A 17,963-nucleotide genomic window follows, 5' to 3' on the forward strand; every position below is an offset into this window, starting at 1 on the left:
CATAATACAGTATTGTTAATTACAATCACCATACTGTGCATAGATCTCCAGAGCTCCAGCACTTATTCATCTACTGGTTATAAGTTTGTATCCTTAAATATTTCCCTACTTTCTTTTGAAAGTTCCTCAACAAGTTGCCTTTCTAGAAGGTACATTGAATGTTTAAAACTGAGAGGATAAGTCCTGCTGCAGGGCTCTGGTCATTGCCCTGTGCACGTGTGATTTTAGCTGGAACCTTCTGCTGACAATGACTACTCAGTGTTGGCTGGTGTTCACCTGCTGGTCTCGGATGAGGGTGGGCTTGCCAACAGTTGCAATATGTGGCCAGCAAACTTGTTGCAGGAATCCCAGAACCGCTCAAGCAAGATAGGGTGATCAGCGAGGAGTGTTTTGAAACCTGTATCCACTTGAGGGCACTGTCTACTTCAGTGGAAGTATAACCAAATTACATTCTGGTAGTTATGTAAGGAATTCTACATGGAAAGCCCAGTAAATTGGCACCAGTGTCTGATTTACTGCAGTGGAACTTTAGCACTCTTTATTGGTGTGGTCTCAGGTAGCTTTCCGGCTTATGGCTCAACTGTGTTTTTCCATCCAATTTCATTGATGCTGTGACTAGTGGTATTCCCCACCGCTCCCCCTCAATACCATCTTCTCTAAGCTTTATTTGGTGTAATCTTGGACATTTTTGCCATTTGGTATATTTTTCATGAGTATATGAAATCAGTTGATGAGAGTGTTTCAGACCATACTGCCACGTAGAATGGATCTAACTGGAATTGCTTTTCCAATATTGTTGATAATTTTTCTGTTGCTTTCAATATTCCCTTTAGAATAAGCAAAACTCAACATACCTTGGGTTAAATTGCATAATCTATAAATGCAAAGCTAGTTGAAAAAGGTTATACTTGTATGGCATTTTATAGTTTATGAAGAGTTTTCCATTGTGGAAACAATCTTGCCCTGCAAACAGTGGCAGAAAGAAAAAAAAAGATTGGAGGGTTCTGAATATGGGAATTGGTAGGCTTTCTTCTCAGTTTCTAAAACAAAATATACTTTGACAAACAAAAATGAATTTATATATTTTCTTATCCAGTATACATTGGAAATTTGTGTTCTCTCGAGGGGTACATGTACTTTGATTCTGTGGGAGGTGTGTTTGTGTGCATGTGTGTGAATTAATCACCTTAATTTTAAGTTAAAGATCCACTTTATTCTCCTTCTGTTTTGCATCATATTTTAGTATTTCCTGGCATTAATTGAAAATAAATAGTACCAGACCCATAATAACTTCTAATTCCCAAGTTGTTCCCTTGACCACATGGATAGTGGCAGGATGAGATAAGGAGTTACATGTTTCCGTTCACTTCCAGTCTATTTGACATATTTAAAGATATTTATAGTACATGTTATCAAATTTATAACATTTTTATGAGGATGGGAGTGTTTTATATCATTGTTTATTTCTTTACCCATTTTATCTATATTTGAACACTTAAAAGACTAGCTAATTTGAGATATTTCATTTTTGAAAGACTAAAATATTTCAGGTTCACAGCACATCACATGGCATTAAAATGTTTCAATATATTTATTCCCATGGAGGAACACTGGGCTAAGAAATAGGACAACCATAATTGGACTGTATCAAGATTGCATATCCCTATAATTGACTAAACTTACTTGTAAAAATTAGTATTATTGACAAGAATTGATTGCTAACCTTCTTTTTTCTTAACTGAAGAAAGGTTGTTTTTTTTTTTTTTCCTGACTAACTGGGTGTTAACACATTAAAAAATGAATAAAATATTAAATAAAGCTTGCAAACAAACAAAACATTTCTACCTTTTCCAAAGTGTTGCAAATATAATATTTATTTATCAGGTATACAACATTAAGATAAAAATATACTAAGAACTAAATTATTAAAATACTAAATTTTTCCAGAAATACAAAAAGTAACAATAAGACTTATAATAATATTAATATAATATTATAATATTAAAGGGAGTTTCAATATTTGGAAAACCTGTAGGCAAAAGGGTTTTAAGTAAAGTAACTTTAGGAAAAATGGTCTATTTCTGTGACTGTAATCTTAAAGTTTCTAAATCTACTATAAAATTTATTAACATATATATAGATATTGCACATAGCTATTCAGAAACATTTTTACCCTCCAACACTTTCTATTTATACTATAATGTATACATATGTTTATGCATGTGCATATATTATATCTAGACCCATGTGTATCAGTTATGTATTGTTATGAAAATATTGCATAAGAAACAACTGCAATACCTTAAAGACTGAACAATAAGCATCTATTTATCCTACACTCATGTGCTCAAGTGCTGGTGGCTGGGCTTGCTTGTTCTGCAGTCAGCTGGAGTGAGGAAGTAGTTCTCCTGATTATGGCTGGCTCGCTCACACATTGGGAATGAACTGGTGTTGGCTGATGTTAGGCTGGCCTTGGCTGGAATGACTGGGGTGATATGGTTCTACTTGATGTCTCTTTCAACCACCAGCAGACTAGCCTGGCCATGTTCTTAGCTGGTAGTGGCACAAGAACAATGGCAGACAATTATGTGCTCTTTTTTTTTTTCCCCAAGCCCTGAATGTACCCACACTACAAACATCCTACTGAGAAAAACAAAATTACATAGTTGAATTCAAAATCAAGGGGTAGGGAAATATATTACATTATGTTTTGAGGAATGACATTCAAAGTCATATGGCAAGTAATGTGAATGGAGAGGTAGAGAATTGGAAGCATTAATTCAATCATTCTTCTGAAAATTTATATTTGGATTTTTAGATAAGACTCACCTGAATAGATTCAGGATGTTTTATAATTGTAACTCAGACATTGACTATCTATTGTGAAAAAAAAAAGCCTTGAAATTTTCCCTAATGTTAAATAAAGAAAACAGTTTTGCTTTGATAGATATTTTAATATGAAAATTTTCTTTTAATTATAAATTGCTAAGTGCAATTAATGAAGATGGAATTGAGTAAGGCTTAAAAGGATTTGAAGGTAAATGGTAAAAGGTAGAGAGGAAAATATTGAACATGATGTGTGTGATGGCTTTTCTGGAATTCTGTGACATTACAGTTCCTTTTTCACTTGTAACATATCTTGTACTTCTTCCCTCAAGTTCAGACATCACAGAAACACTTAATGGCACTTAAGTTGCATCAGGCCAAAGAAAACAAATGAACAAGCTAAAACAAATGTATTTCACTTCCAAATTCAAAGCATGAGACTGGGAAAAGAATTCAGGGGTTTGGAAACGAGTCCTGGCAGTCAGCCATTTCAAGGGTTTTTGCCTGGGGATTTTAGGCCCATAAAGATATACCAGAGTAGGAGGAGAGGGAAAGTATAGATCAAAGCTGTATAATCTAAATCTTGAAATTGCAGAGATGGACTATAATGAAGTGAAGCTGGTATCAAATTAGAGATACAGGCTTAGTTTCTCAGAACAAAGGAGTTTGAGTCTCACCCCTCTAATGCTTGTTATTGTTAAATATTTGTAGGCCTCACAGGCAATGCTGCAATTATCTCTCCCAGTTATTAAATCCACTCTGCATTAGTAATACTTTTGGAAACCTCATGTGCTGAAGTTGCTTCCCGTTGGAAATGCATGCTTTCCTGCTTAATGCCAGCTTAAGAAAGAATAAAGAGAAGTGGGAAAAAAGTACTGAAAGATGACATATTCGGAATTTATCTAGAATATGACTTTGTTGTAAAGAAGAGTGTTCTGAGAGACAAGAGAAAGAATAAATTAGTATAAAAACAAAGGGGAAAACTCATAAATCTCTTATAAATTGTGAACATGTAGAATATTTGAAAAGCTCTGTCTGGACTGCCAGAATGTTTTGTACTCAAATTGTATCCATGAGAGATAGTTTCTTATTAATTGGTCTGAATCATCTATTCTTGGGATTCTTCTTAGATCCATGCAGTTATTTTAGGAAAAAGAAAGTTCAAGGGACCAATAGATAACAGAGATAACATAAATCTGAATTTGCTAGTGCATGCTTTTAAAATCCATAGCTCCCATGATTTAAAAACTACCTTCAACAACTGGTTAGGCATTTCATTCCACTATCAGTTGTCCTTAACATTTTTGAGATAAAGGTCCCTTGAGAGGCTAAGCTAAACTCTTTTTCCATGGCACATTCAGAGACCAGTATTTTATATACACTTTGTGGAAAGAAACTAATGATTTTTAGTTCTACTGAAAAATAGGATAACCCTGTTGCGTTTTAAAGACATAAAAGTGTGCGCAATGTTGCTAATTATAAATGAGATGACCAGATGGAGAATGTTTATAGTAATAGTAATAATGATAAATTGGTAAAATGCTTTGTAATTAAAGCATTTTTATGTACATTGTATGAGTTGATCCTCAAAACAACACTGTTATTGTTTTTATCGTCATTATTTTATGATTAAAACGACTGAAACCTCACTACAAACAAATCTCTTCCTAACAGCATTAAATGGCACAGGTGGATTATGACTCTAGGCTCTCTATTTCGGGGACTATTACTTATACCACTCTTTTCTGTATGGTGTACTTCATATGTCTCATCTGTAAAGCTTGCTCAATAGTAGCTCCTACCTCACAAAAAAGTGCTGAGAGTGAATTGATCTTTAAAACCAAGAAAATTTTCCAGTTAGTCTAGAATCAGCAAGTATTTATCCTCATGGCTTCTATATAAATATCTCTTTAGAGATGGCCAATAATTGATGTTTAAAATCATATGGGTGTAATAAAAGATTCAGTTGAATTTAACTACATTAAGTGCATTTGATGAAACTAGTGGTCTACTCAATTTTGGACCCCTGGTAAATTGGAATTTCTCTTCTTTGAAGCCCTGGATACAACCAATAGGAGAGTGTGTTTGGTGCCTAAGCAAGTTGTACTCTAGAAAATTCCTTTATATTGAGGGTGCCTCACCTTCATACACTAGTCATCAGGCTGTTTCTGAGAAGGAGTACAAGGGGCACGTCAACAAATATACAGGCTTGATTTTGGTAAGAGCCTCCTACTTGAGCCCTACAGGCTTCTTTTCTTTCCTGGTAATCTAAACAGAATATGACCTCCTTATACTTCTATCTCAGTTTATCTCACTGCTCCTTCATCTTTGATGTGCACCTGTGCACACAAAGATTTTCTGCATACTTCTTAACATAGAAAGAGAGCAAGGAAATGAAAGAATCCTGTCAGGATTGGTGACTTTTACATTTTGTCTATATCTATAATCTCTATAACTGTTTAGTCTTAGTACTAGAGTTAAAAGGTATTAACATTCATCACTAGTTGTTTTTGTTTGTTTTTGCCACTATATCTCCATTTATTTCTTGGGTAGCTAAAATTTACTCTTGAATGGTTTCTTTGGGAAGAATTTATAGGCACTGTATACCCTGAGTTTTTATATATCTAAAGTTCATTGTTTTTATTCTTACGTGAGAATTTGGGAGGTAGTAAAATTATTGAGTCACACTATCTTTGAGGCATTATTTTACCATCTTCTAGTGTTCTGTGGAACTTTTGGAAAGTAGCCTGATTATTTACCATTTATAAGTATCTTCAATTAGCAATAATCATGCCTTGGATAAACCTCATTGGCTACGATACTGCCACCGCACAAAGCTGCATTTATAAATATCTTGGTCTTTGTACATTTAGAGGGCTCTTTCATTACCTTTGAAGTCCAGTGATTTTATTATTCTGTAATAAGATTGGTCATTCTGTATCTAATTTTTCCTGGTACATGCTGTACTCTTTCTGTCTCTGGATTTACCATTATTCCTTTCATTTTCTGGAAAGTTTTCTTGTTTTATATTGTTAAATAATTGTTATATTTCATTATTTTGATTCTTGCTTTCAGGGAAACCATTTATGTATATGTTTGATTCCATAGTGATCATTTTTTTCCTGGAGCCCTCCTTAACTCTTTCCACTTCATTTTGCTTTCTATTCTCAGTGTGATGCTCCATGTTCCTTGCCATATTTTGTCCTATGTAATTCTGTCAGATTAGCCTCCATTTCTGTAATGGTTTTACTTCCTACTCTTCTTTCCTAAGCTATTTTGGTTCCTGTTTCATTCCTTTGTTACATAGTTTCATGTACTGTAATTGTTTGTATCTTTTGAGTAGTTGCTTTGTAAAACGAACCATTTCATTTAAATTTTAATTTAAGACCTATTTTTTTGTCATCTGCTCTGTGGCAAGATTATTTTGGTGAGTGTCCTTTGCCATTTGCTCTTCCTATTTCCTCCTTCATGTGGTATTGTATTTGATAAGAACCAATGCTGATTAGTTTTTGACCATGTGTTACCTTTGAGTGAGGTTCTCATCCTGAACCAGTTATTTATAGGAGATTCATTATAGGACTGGGCAGTTTATAATGTGGTTGGGCTGTTTTTTTTTTTCTCTGTGTCTAACGTAAATGAACAGCTGTGGGTCTGCCTCCAATTATGTCACTATCTTTCACTCTGCTCACTGACTAAATGCTTCCTGAAAATATGGCATGTCAGTGGAATTCTTTGTTCAGCCTTACTGATCCAGATGTTTGTTGCCATATTAGTTCATGTAAGTTCCCTCAGTAACCTCACACATTCTGATGTTTCAATTGAGAGATACTGATTTGTGATACTCACCTTGGAAATTCTGCCGGTTAGTCTGAGCTCTGTAGCCGTTAAGTATCCATCCTTCCCTATTTACCTTCCACCATTTTTCCTTCTCTGAATTTGGATATTCTTGCTCATATTATTGTTGTTCTGATTCACAGATGCATTTTATATATTTATTAAAAGTAAATTTTAAAAATGTTTCTTATTCTCTTTTTTTTTTTCAGGGTAGTACTGCCTTTTACATTGGGGCATAAAATATGATTAAAAAATATTTTAAAGACATTTCCCAAAAGCATTGGAAAACTCTTATAAATGTGAATTAATTTTTCAGTATAAATAACACTTCTATTATTGAAAAGTTAAGAGTTTTGTGATAGAAAATGCCATAAAGGATACTTACATAATCTTGCACATGATAACCCAGATCCATTTGTTCATTTAATAAAGAAGAATTATATCTAGAAAACTTTTAATGGATTATTAAATTGAAAAAATTTAAGAATTTAATGTTATGTTGACTAAAATAGCTGACAGTGGGAGAAACTTCTCAGTAATTAACTATGCTGGACTTAAGACTTCCATAGTGCTTATAAAGATTCTTAGTTACAAAGAGCTTTATTTTGATGTTGTAAAATTCCCACAGATTTCTTATGATGGGATCATGATAAATACTCAGTTTTTGCAGTGAGGGAAACAGAGTGGATTTTTCCTCAGCATCATCAGGAACATGCCCATGAATAAAATCCTATTAAAAGAGCATTTGAGGGATACCTCAGTAGCTTAGTCCGTTGAATGTCCAACTCTTGATTTGGCTCAGGTCAGGATCCCAGGGTCATGGGATCGAGCCGTGCATCAGATTCAGCCCTGCTTAAGATTCTTCTCTCTCTTTCTCTCTCTCCCTCTGCCCCTCTGCCCCGCTAGTGTGCACTCTCTCTTTCTAAAATAAAACATAATTTTAAAAAAGAGCATTTGAAGCAGAAGTATATGTAGAGAAAATGAAAAGTTTTTAGAGATGAACATATGTTTTCAGAAGAAGGATTTGTCTGCATCACAAGTAAATGGGGATATATTGTTAGAGTGAGCCTTATGAGGGTTAGAACTGTGTCTTCTAGGTTCCTGTGGTTCAGTTTCTGGTTTGCTCAGATTTCTACTTCTCCTAGTAGGAAGTATGGATATGTGTATGTAAATGCTTATTGTACATTCAAAAGAGGTCATAAATCTGAAATATATTAAGTACTTTAACCTTGAATGATACCATAATTACACTTGAAATTATTGTTTAGTTCCATCATCCTGTAATCAGGAGCAATTTTACCATACCAGTCTGGTTTTAACCAATCTAGTATTAAAGGGACCACAAAGTATATTTACTGAAGTTAAAATAAATGATTAAGTTTATATTTTAAAAAAGCCAAGACATGTTTATAGAAGATTCAGTTAGACTGAGAGGATTTTCAAAATAAATCTTTTCAGTTTTTACCCAGTATTCTGTCTTCTTTGAGGACATTAATGATTTTTGTGATTTCCTATTTTTGCCCTTCATAATTTTTATGTCATGTGAAATTTTGCCAGTCTATATTTTTCAGATTTAATATGTTACTTACATTTTAGAAATTTACTAATATAACTTTTCTCCAATTGTCAGAAATGTCTTTATTCTAAAAATGTATCTATTTTTAGGCTATAAAGCAGCTCAATAATGCTTTTGATCAGATAGGGATTAAAAGGGGCTAAAAGAATGTTTATATTTAATAACAACAAAAAAAGGTCCCAACTATTCATACGTAAGGTCTATATATTTCCAGAACACTTTATCTTTCCTATCTTTTGAAGTTCACGTTTCCTGACCTTACTGTGATAAGATTTTATTTTCTATTTTTACTCCTTCTTTGTAATCTGCCCTACTTTACCATGCGTTCTTGTCTGTATGCTCCCCAGGGCCTATAGCCAGCCGCGGCCGTCACCCGCAAAACTAGAGCTGAAAGTACCTGTCATTTATTTGTACCTTGTTGTGTTTGGTGTAGGGCTGTTTCAAAGAAAGTGCTTTATAGACGTATGTGTGCCTTTGCTCACTTAATCATAGCTTTTCCAGTTATGGGAAACCCTTAATAGGTTCATGCTTTTGGTATGTTTTTTCTATCTCCTATCCCCCACTTTATTATACATAGGATTGCTCTTCTTTTTATCCCTCTCTACTTAAAATTATTTTTCTGTTGTGTAACCAACTCCTTTAGACTACTTATGTCATCACACCCTCCTAGAATCTTATTCTACAAGACCCTCGGCCACCAAAATCTGTTTAACAATTAGTTTTGGATATGCTGCTGCTTCCTTTTTCTGGTATTTTCACTTTTTTTTCCCTGCACTATGGCAGCCTTAGAGTAAAAATAAGTTTGCAAATGCATATTCTTCTAAGAACTCTTGCTGCCTCCAGGTTCCTCACATGTACTCAGTGGATTAGCTTGAATGATCCACGCATCCTTTATTTCCCCTACTAATGGTTGTGATAGCTCCTCTTTCGGCGAACTCCAAAGGAACAGCTTGGCCTACCATGTGCATTAAAGATGCTGCTGCCGCTCCAGGTCTCTAGTATCGATCACTGAAGCTCCACATCAAGGATGCTGCTGCATGTACCAAGGGCACCCTATTGCATCCCTGATGAGGTGTTTGTGCAGTTCCCTATTGTTGCCACAGTGATTGGTCCCATATTCCATTGCTGTAGAAATTAGAATGATTATAGTGAATGACTAGCATTTGCAGTTTGGTTTTGACCCTTTTAGGTTTTACTTTGTCTTTTGTTGCAATCTTGTCTGGCCAAAAAAAAAAAAAAAAAGGTGGGTAAGAAGCATCATGCTATGCTCAGACCCCCCCCCCCCCGACCCCCGATAATTGTACTATCTCCAGACTGATGCCGTGTTAGAATGTAAATGTACTGAAAGACCAATGGCTTAAATGTAATTTGTTCATTTAAAAACTAATGAAGCAAACGTGAAGTTATAAAACCTGGAAATTTACCCTTTAGTTCTAAACACAAATTGATAAAGTACCATTTTCCCCAATTATTTTTCTCTGTGTACTTCCTCTTCATTTAGCATATAGGATAAGAGTCAAAGCATTTACCTTCCTCGAGGCTCATCTGTGCTTAACATAGAGCTCTGAAAATAGGGACTATGTTATGTATGGTGATGATGAAATTAATTATTAGATGCAGAAACTTACTTGAAAAACATTAGTATGAACAAAGCATTTTCACACATTCAGTACTTTTGTCTATTAGTTTGACATAACCATGGCTAAGTTAAGGAACTTTTTCTCCAGTGGTTGAAACATAGAGAAAAAATAAAGGGAAGTCAAATACCAGTCAGAGAATGCTGATCAAGTGCTTATAGTACTAGAAGCTGGGCAACGTAAATCTAAATCCATAGAAAGGTTATGTAATTTTCTCCTGCTTACATTTCTTTAGGAATTAGATAGAACATTATCTGCCTTAAGTTTCAACAGTCATCCCTGGATGAATCAGAATAAGGAGGAAAGATAATTTTCAGGGCTTCTTTGCCTAAGCCCTGTAAAGGTCACAGGCACACCCAACACCTGTGGAGACTGAGAATGCTCTTTGAGTAATGGCTATGTCAGTAATTGTCACTGGTAAAAAACCCTTCCTAAGAAGTCTGGGATTCCGGGCAATTGTGGCTATGGAAATACATAGGCTTTTAGATTTTTAATTATGTAATTACAGAATGTTAAATTCCTATGCCTTTTAAGACCTCTGGTTAAATGTTTACCAAAAGGTGGACATTAGGATGATAGTTTATAGGCAAATTATCAGGTATCTGTTGATGAATAAGTTTGAGAAATTCCCTGTTAAAGAAAGTTAAATAGATTTCTTTATCACAGGGATTTTCAGGGTTTTTATTAGCTAGTGAACATCTGAGTGACTGAGAGAGATTTTGAGTCAAGAATTGAGACAGCTGCATCTAACAGAGACCCAATTATACTGGTTTAACTAAAGAGAGGTTTTTATTTTATTTTATTTTATTTTATTTTATTTTATTTTATTTTATTTTACTTTATTTTATTTTATTTTATTTTATTTTATTTTATTTTACTTCACTTCACTTCACTTCACTTCACTTCACTTCACTTCACTTCACTTCACTTTTTAATAAAAAGAAGTCCAGGGGTAGACAGCTCAGGGCTGGTTCAGTGGCTTCATTATATCGTCATGATCTGAACTCCTTCAGCCTTTCTGCTCAGCTAGTGTTATTGGGTGATTTTCCACCTGAAGTTCTCAGAAATCTTTATAGGCGCTGTGTTACAATTATTTTCCTAGGGGAATGACCCAATAGGTTTTTGCTTAAAGATCATGGTCAGAACTAGGTTATATGTTCTTAGGAAGCCTGAAGTCTATGAAAGTGAGACTTTTTAAGGCAGGACCATTGTCATTCTGAACCAAATCAGGATTCCACTGGTGAGGAAGTTGGGAAAAGTAGATATTGGGAAGCAAATAACAATTTTTGTCATTTAACATATTCATTGACCTCATTCCAGCTCCTTTATTTTTTTAATTCACTATCTTCCAGGGCATATGGGACATACTGATTCTAGTCTAACTCTTCATTTTATTTATTTTTAGTTAATTTTTAAAATTTTAATTTTGGAGAGAGAGTGAGCACAGTGGGCAAGAGAGGGAGAGGGAGAGAAAGAGAGAACCTCAAGCAGGCTCCACGCTTAGCATAGAGCCAAACATGGGACTCAATCCCATGACCCACCCTGGGATCATGAGTTGAGCCAAAATCAAGAGTTGGACACTCAACCAACTGAGCCACCCAGGAGCCTCCAGTCTAACTCTATATGTACACATTTTAAAACTAAAACCCATACATATATAAATATTTGCTTAAGTTCACATGCTTCCATTAGTTTCATTTTAAATTAAATTTTTGGAGAATTTGAAATAAATGTTCAAGAAAATAGCCAGTAGGTTAATTCGCCTATTTATTTGTCTTGAAAAGTGTGAAGGCATGTTTTTCAGCTATTACACTGTTAGCCACTTTAGGCCTCTCTTTATTCTGTTCTACAATTCAGAGTTTAAAAAATTATCTTCTCATTTATCTTCATTTGCAGATTGAGAGGTTTAGTTACTGAGATCATCATAAAAGGAGCAATTTCAGAAGTTTGAGCAGACATTTTTAATGTGGACCATTTGTCTCTGATATCAATTTTATCTGATTACTTTATTACATATGCATGCTACAAGTGACAGATAGTTTTAATATCTCCATGATTAATAGAATATTTTTCTTAGGTTCTCCTGCAGAGAAGAATATCATCATGAAATATTGATAAAGTTCCAAGAACAGCAAAATTGTCATGATACTTAAGGAAGTCTTTAAAACTAAGATTGTATTTTCTCTGACTAAGCATGTTGGGTATTTCACAGCTGAAGAATCAAATGCTCTATTGATTTTGTTATGGACAAATCATTTCATGAGATTTCTATGTTCAAAAAATAAAGGTCTTTCCAATGACCTTGGTTTTCATGGACTTCGGTCATATTTGACTGAATAAGATTAAATTTGTCAATGAGGCCAAATTTGAGAGTTAGTAAGTTAGAAATTCATATTAAAAGTCAGTCTGTACAAAGTTGGGAAAAATGTGTAATGAAAATCTGGCCAATATTCAGTAGACACAAGTGTGTACTTAGGAAAGAAAAAACTTGATGAAAAATATAAGATGGGTCATTTATAAATGTGTGCAATCAGTGAAGGAAATGATCTTAGAGAGATCTAGAAATATAATATCTATATAGTATATTGTCTTACTCATTCCTTGATCTTGCCTTGAATTGTTTTTATAATTTTTTAATGTTTATTTATTTTTGAGGGAGAGAGAGAGAGAGAGAGAGAGAGAGAGAGAGAAAAGGAAACAGAGGATCCACAGTGGGCTCTGTGCTAACAGCAGAGAGCCTGATGTGGGATTTGAATGCATGAACCATGAGATCACGACCCAAGCTAAAGTTGGATGTTTAACCAACTGAGCCACCCAGGCACCCCTTTCCTTGAATTCTTATATGCATTGTTTTTTCCATTGACTTTGGCTTGATCATATCACTAGTTTCGGCTAATAGAATGTGAATAGACATAATATTGAAAGTACTTCTGTGGATTGGCCATGTCTCTCCTCGAATGTCTGCTTTCTGTTAAGAGAACAGCATGGCCTAGGTAGTGACTATCCTTCAGCTTGGGACCAAGAATGTGAAGACACGTAGAGCTAAGTCAAGCCCAGAAGAGTTGTAGCCAACCTGCAGCCTTCATGTAAAGCGAGCAGGAAATACAGGTTTGCTATTGTGAGCCACTGAGATTTGGGGAATGTTTGTTGCAGCATTGTAAGCTGATTAGGAAATCTTTCAGTAATACAGGGCTGGAATACCCTGACATGTAAATGAATGTATAATGTCAAAAACATTAGTTACTCTTCCTGCTGTTTAGCATTACTTAGATTGTCTCTCATACCCTTTCTTAATTTTTCTATATATAACTTTGCCCTCATTCTCACAGGAAAAATATTGAGGGAACTATACTTAGAAACTGAAATAACAAGTATTCTAGAATTATACATCCATATATTTAAAAAAGTATTTATTGAGATAAAACTATTGCCAGGCTCTGCTTTATGCAATGGAGAAGGCAGCAACAAACAAAAATGGTAAGTCCCCGCCCTCTGGAAGCTTGGATTTTAGTCATGGGGACAAAAATCAATTTATACATGAGGGTCAATGGTCTGAAGAAAAACAAGGCAGGGTAAAAGAACAAGGAGTGACTGGGGGCAGGTGTTGTTATAGATATGATTGTCAAGAAGGACTCACTGGAGATGGAGTACCTGCACAAGGTACCTGATGCTACGGAAGAACCTGGGCTTTGCCATTAGCCAGACCTGAAGTTGACATGCAGCTCCTGTACTAATTAACTGTGTCACTGACCTTAGCTAAGTTACCTTATTTTTCTGATCTTGATTCCTTTGACAGGAAAATAATAATTATAATATAAATGCCATGGGTATGTTAGAGGGTTAATAGTTAAACACTTAAAGGGATCAGCACTATATTTGGCAATGGAAGTTGTAAGTAGTTGGCAGTTGACAGTTGACATTACAAGCATTAAAACCAAGGAATGGCCTAGGGGACCTGGGATCAGGTATTACTCTTACTCTCAAGTGGGATTGGGAGTGGCTGTAGTCCATAAGAGGAGTTTATACTGGTCTTCCAAAGAGTTTTTTATGGGGGGTGGGAGTGAGGGAACAGGCAATCAGAAAAGCAAAACACTTACTACATGGAGAGGAGAATAGGACATGGCAGTCAAGATACTGGGCATCTGAGTCATGTAGCTCCTGAGGCAACTCAAGAACCACCGGTAAGAGGAAGGAAGCGCAAATGGGGCCAAGTGAATGAGTACCTGCTTCCATGGGCCTAGGCTGCCCTTTATTGGCCTATTCTACATGGATTCTTTAATAAACATCCTCCTTCTCTAGCCTCAGACATCACTGTTCTAATTTCTCTCATTCTTCTAAAGACACAGACTCATAGAATGAAAATGGCAGCTAGTTGGAGTCAGAAGACCCGGATTCGTGTCGTAACTTCAAAATTATCTTAGTTTTGGGGTGCCTACGTGACTCAGTCAGTTAAGCAACTGACTTCAGCTCAGGTCATGATCTCACAGTTCGTGAGTTCGAGCCCCGTGTCGGGCTCTGTGTGAACAACTCAGAGCCTGGAGCCTGCTTTAGATTCTGTGTCTCCCTCTCTCTCTGCCCCTCCCCTGCTTACACATACACACACTCTCTCTCTCAAAAATAAGTAAATATTAAAAAGTATTTTAAATTACCTTAGTTTTTTTTTATCTCTAAAATTACTTTATGCAACTCTATCAAGAATTAAATGACAAAATGTATATTGAGAAACTTGTAAACTGAAAAAGCCCTATTCAAACATCTTTAGCCCCCACTCTGAAGAAGAAAATTTCATTAACTTATCTATTCATTCACTCATCTATTCATTCACTCATGTTCTCACTCACTAAACACTAATTGGGTAAGACATGATTCTTACTTTTAAGATCTTTTAAGTAGGGAGAAAAACCCTGATAACATCTTTTATGGTAAGAGAAAAAGAAGACATGCTATGAGTGTGACTTGATTGGATTATGAACATTCTTTCCTCATATTCTCCATCATTTGTGCACAAACGTCTTCCTTCCCCTCACCACTCCCCCAGTCCCATGTGGTATGTATGTACCATGGAATATTACTTGGCAATCAAAAAGAATGAAATCTTGCCATTTGCAACAGTGTGGATGTAACTAGAGTGTATTATGTTAAGTAAAATAAGGCAGTCAGAGAAACATAAATATATGATTTCACTAATATGTGGAATTTAAGACACCAAACAGATGAACATAGGGGAAGGGAAGGGAAAATAAAATAAGATAAAAACAGAGAGGGAGGTAAACCATAAGAGACTCTTAAAAACAGAGAACAAACAGAGTTTTTGGAGGGGAAGTGGATGAGGGTGGGCTAGATGGGTGATGGGCATTAAGGAGGACACTTGTTGGGATGAGTACTGGGGGTTATATGTAAGTGATGAATCACTAAAATCTACTCCTGAAACCATTATTACACTATGTGTTAACTAACTTGAATTAAAAAAAAAAAGAAAAGAAGAAGCAAACTTGCAGACTCAGTTTTTTTCTTTTTTTCTTTCAGAGACTAGGGAGGAATTCTGAACCTGGAAAAATGGAAAGAGAAATGAAAAGGGTGGAGTTGGAAGGACAGGGAGAACTTCTGGCCCTTTGTTATCCCCATGGAACAACCACCTGGCTGTGGTTCTAGGCTCTTGTCTGTTCCTGGGCAGAGGGCGGGGATGTGGATACTGTGTGCAGGAATAGAGGCAGAAAGGGGGATCAAGACTCCTTGAACAGCCAGTAAACAAACCATCACTTCCACGTATAATTCACAATGTTATCTTTTCTTTAACCTAAGAAATATTTGCAAAGGCTTTTATGTTACTTCTACCTAAATGTGTGTGTGTGTTTGTGTGTGTGTGTGTGTGTGTGTGTGTGTACATTATTTTAAAGGTAGATAATCTAAAAATAAAAAAATTTAGTTTAATACTCTAAAGTATTTTAGATACTCTAAAAATAAAGTTTTAGTTTAAAATTTGGTTTATTTTCAAGGGTTCTTTCACCCGCTGCAAGACCTAACATCTAACAGGAATGATTATTTACACTTTTTGTTTTTGGTATTTGCTAAGATTATTACAATTTATATAAACATTTTATTTTTAAGCCACAAACTTAGGCAATAAAGTATCAGTTAAATAATGTCAACAACTAAAAAATACAGTTACTACAAAGGCACTCAGTTAACATTCATACACATCATTGCCTCTGTGTGAATTAAACCCAAACAATAAGTATTCTTGTTAATCTGTCTTCTGAACATCTCCCACACTTCCAGGTACTTGATGGATATTCACATTTGGGAAAAACATTTCATTTGTTTTAAATTGAATTCCTCTTCCAAAATGTGACCCTTATTCTGGACTTTCTCAGAAAATCTTGGAATTATTATTTAAAATTTTTTTTTAATGTTTATTTATCCTTGAGGGAGAGAGAGCCAGAGCGTGAGTGGGGGAGGCTCAGAGAGAGAGAGAGAGAGAGAGAGAGAGAGAGAGAGAGAGAGACAGACAGACAGAATCCGAAGCAGGCTCCAGGCTCTGAGCTGTCAGCACAGAGCCCTATGCGGGGATCGAACCCACCAACCGCGAGATCATGACTTGAGCCGATGTCGGACACTCAACCGACTGAGCCACCCAGGCACCCCTGGAGTTATTTTTAATTAGTCTCTTTCCCTTTAATCCATGACCAGAATCCTCATCTAATTCTACCTGCAATACTCCATGTTATAGGAGTCCTTTCCAAGCCTCTGATATCATGGGGCTGTGGCATTACTCATCTCTCTTGGGAAGAATATGGTATTAATAGGTTGTGACTAATAGCCAAGTTGCAGAAAGACCCCTGTGCCCTTTTCCCATTCATTTCTCACAAGATAAATTATACATACTGTAACAAGGAGAGAAGACAAATTACACATATTGCAGATTCCTGTGAGAAATCCCTCTTTGCCTAGCCAATTATGTATATTTGCTACTTGAAGTTTATTCTAGAGAATAGAAGAAAATCTTGTCTTTTGGCACCCAAGTGAGGTTAAGGATGTTGTGATTTGATGTCAGCATTGAACATGCCTCACATGAATTAAGAACTATAATTGGATGTCACTTGAGGCCTTGGTTTCTGCTCCAGGAAAGGTAATAAAACAAGTTAGAACCTATTATCCCATTCAAATCATTGCTTGGTAATTGTCCTCAAGCCTGTCTGTGGGCTGTAGGCAAAGCTGTCTTTATGTGTTTGCCCAAGGACCAAGTAAGCTAGGTAAGGTTAGGTGTCCAAGCCACGTGGACTTTGAAAAAATGTTACCTTGCCAGAGGACTGTAAAGAGTGCATGTAATATCTGGTTATTGCTTAGGGTTTTCTTGATGCAGTAATGAAGGAGTAAAACAATCCTCTTTATGTCCTAAAACTTTTCTCCCATTGTATTGGAACTAAACCCAAGCAAGACCTGGTGAGACAAATGTCAGTCTCTAATTGCTGTAGGTCTGAAACATTAAAAGAATCATCATCTACCACGTGAATGCATATATGGGCACGAAAGCACTACATGTAGAAGAAGTGTCACAACAGTGCTGTTCTCAGCCCTGAACTGCTTGTCCGATGTCTTCATGGGGAGACATCTAAATCTTAACATAGATAATTTGAAGGTTTCTGATAGTATTATTAATTGCTAATGTCAATTTTATCATATTGTCTTGATAGATATTTCTTTTCTTTTTAATGTTTATTCATTTTTGAGAGAGAGAGAGAGAGAGAGAGAGACAGAATCTGAAGCAGGCTCCAGGCTCTGAGGTGTCAGCATAGAGCCCCACACGGGGCTCGAACTCATAGACCACGAGATCATGACCCCAGCAGAAGTTGGATGCTTAACCAACTGAGCCACCCAGGTGTTGCTCTTGATAGATATTTCTAATATTTATTTTTTATGTGAGTATAGTTGCCACATTGTTTGATGCATAGGCTAATGACTGCTACATGATTATGTCTTGTATCATAACATATTGTCTCTCTGTCCTAGTTATTTTTTTATCCTTATATTTCATCTTGACTAATATTATATGCCACTCCTGATTCTTTATTCAAATTTCTTAGCATCTC

The 17,963-nt window shown here is 35.7% G+C and overlaps 1 pseudogene; it reads right to left on the reverse strand.

Annotated features, from left to right (window-relative positions):
• Positions 1-5,547: 5,547 nt before the first annotated feature.
• LOC128777561 (U4 spliceosomal RNA) lies at positions 5,548-5,665 on the reverse strand (annotated as a pseudogene).
• Positions 5,666-17,963: the final 12,298 nt, after the last annotated feature.

This window comes from Panthera pardus, unplaced genomic scaffold, assembly GCF_024362965.1.
Source record: "Panthera pardus isolate Hobbes unplaced genomic scaffold, ASM2436296v1 HiC_scaffold_16, whole genome shotgun sequence".
Lineage (NCBI taxonomy): Eukaryota > Metazoa > Chordata > Mammalia > Carnivora > Felidae > Panthera > Panthera pardus.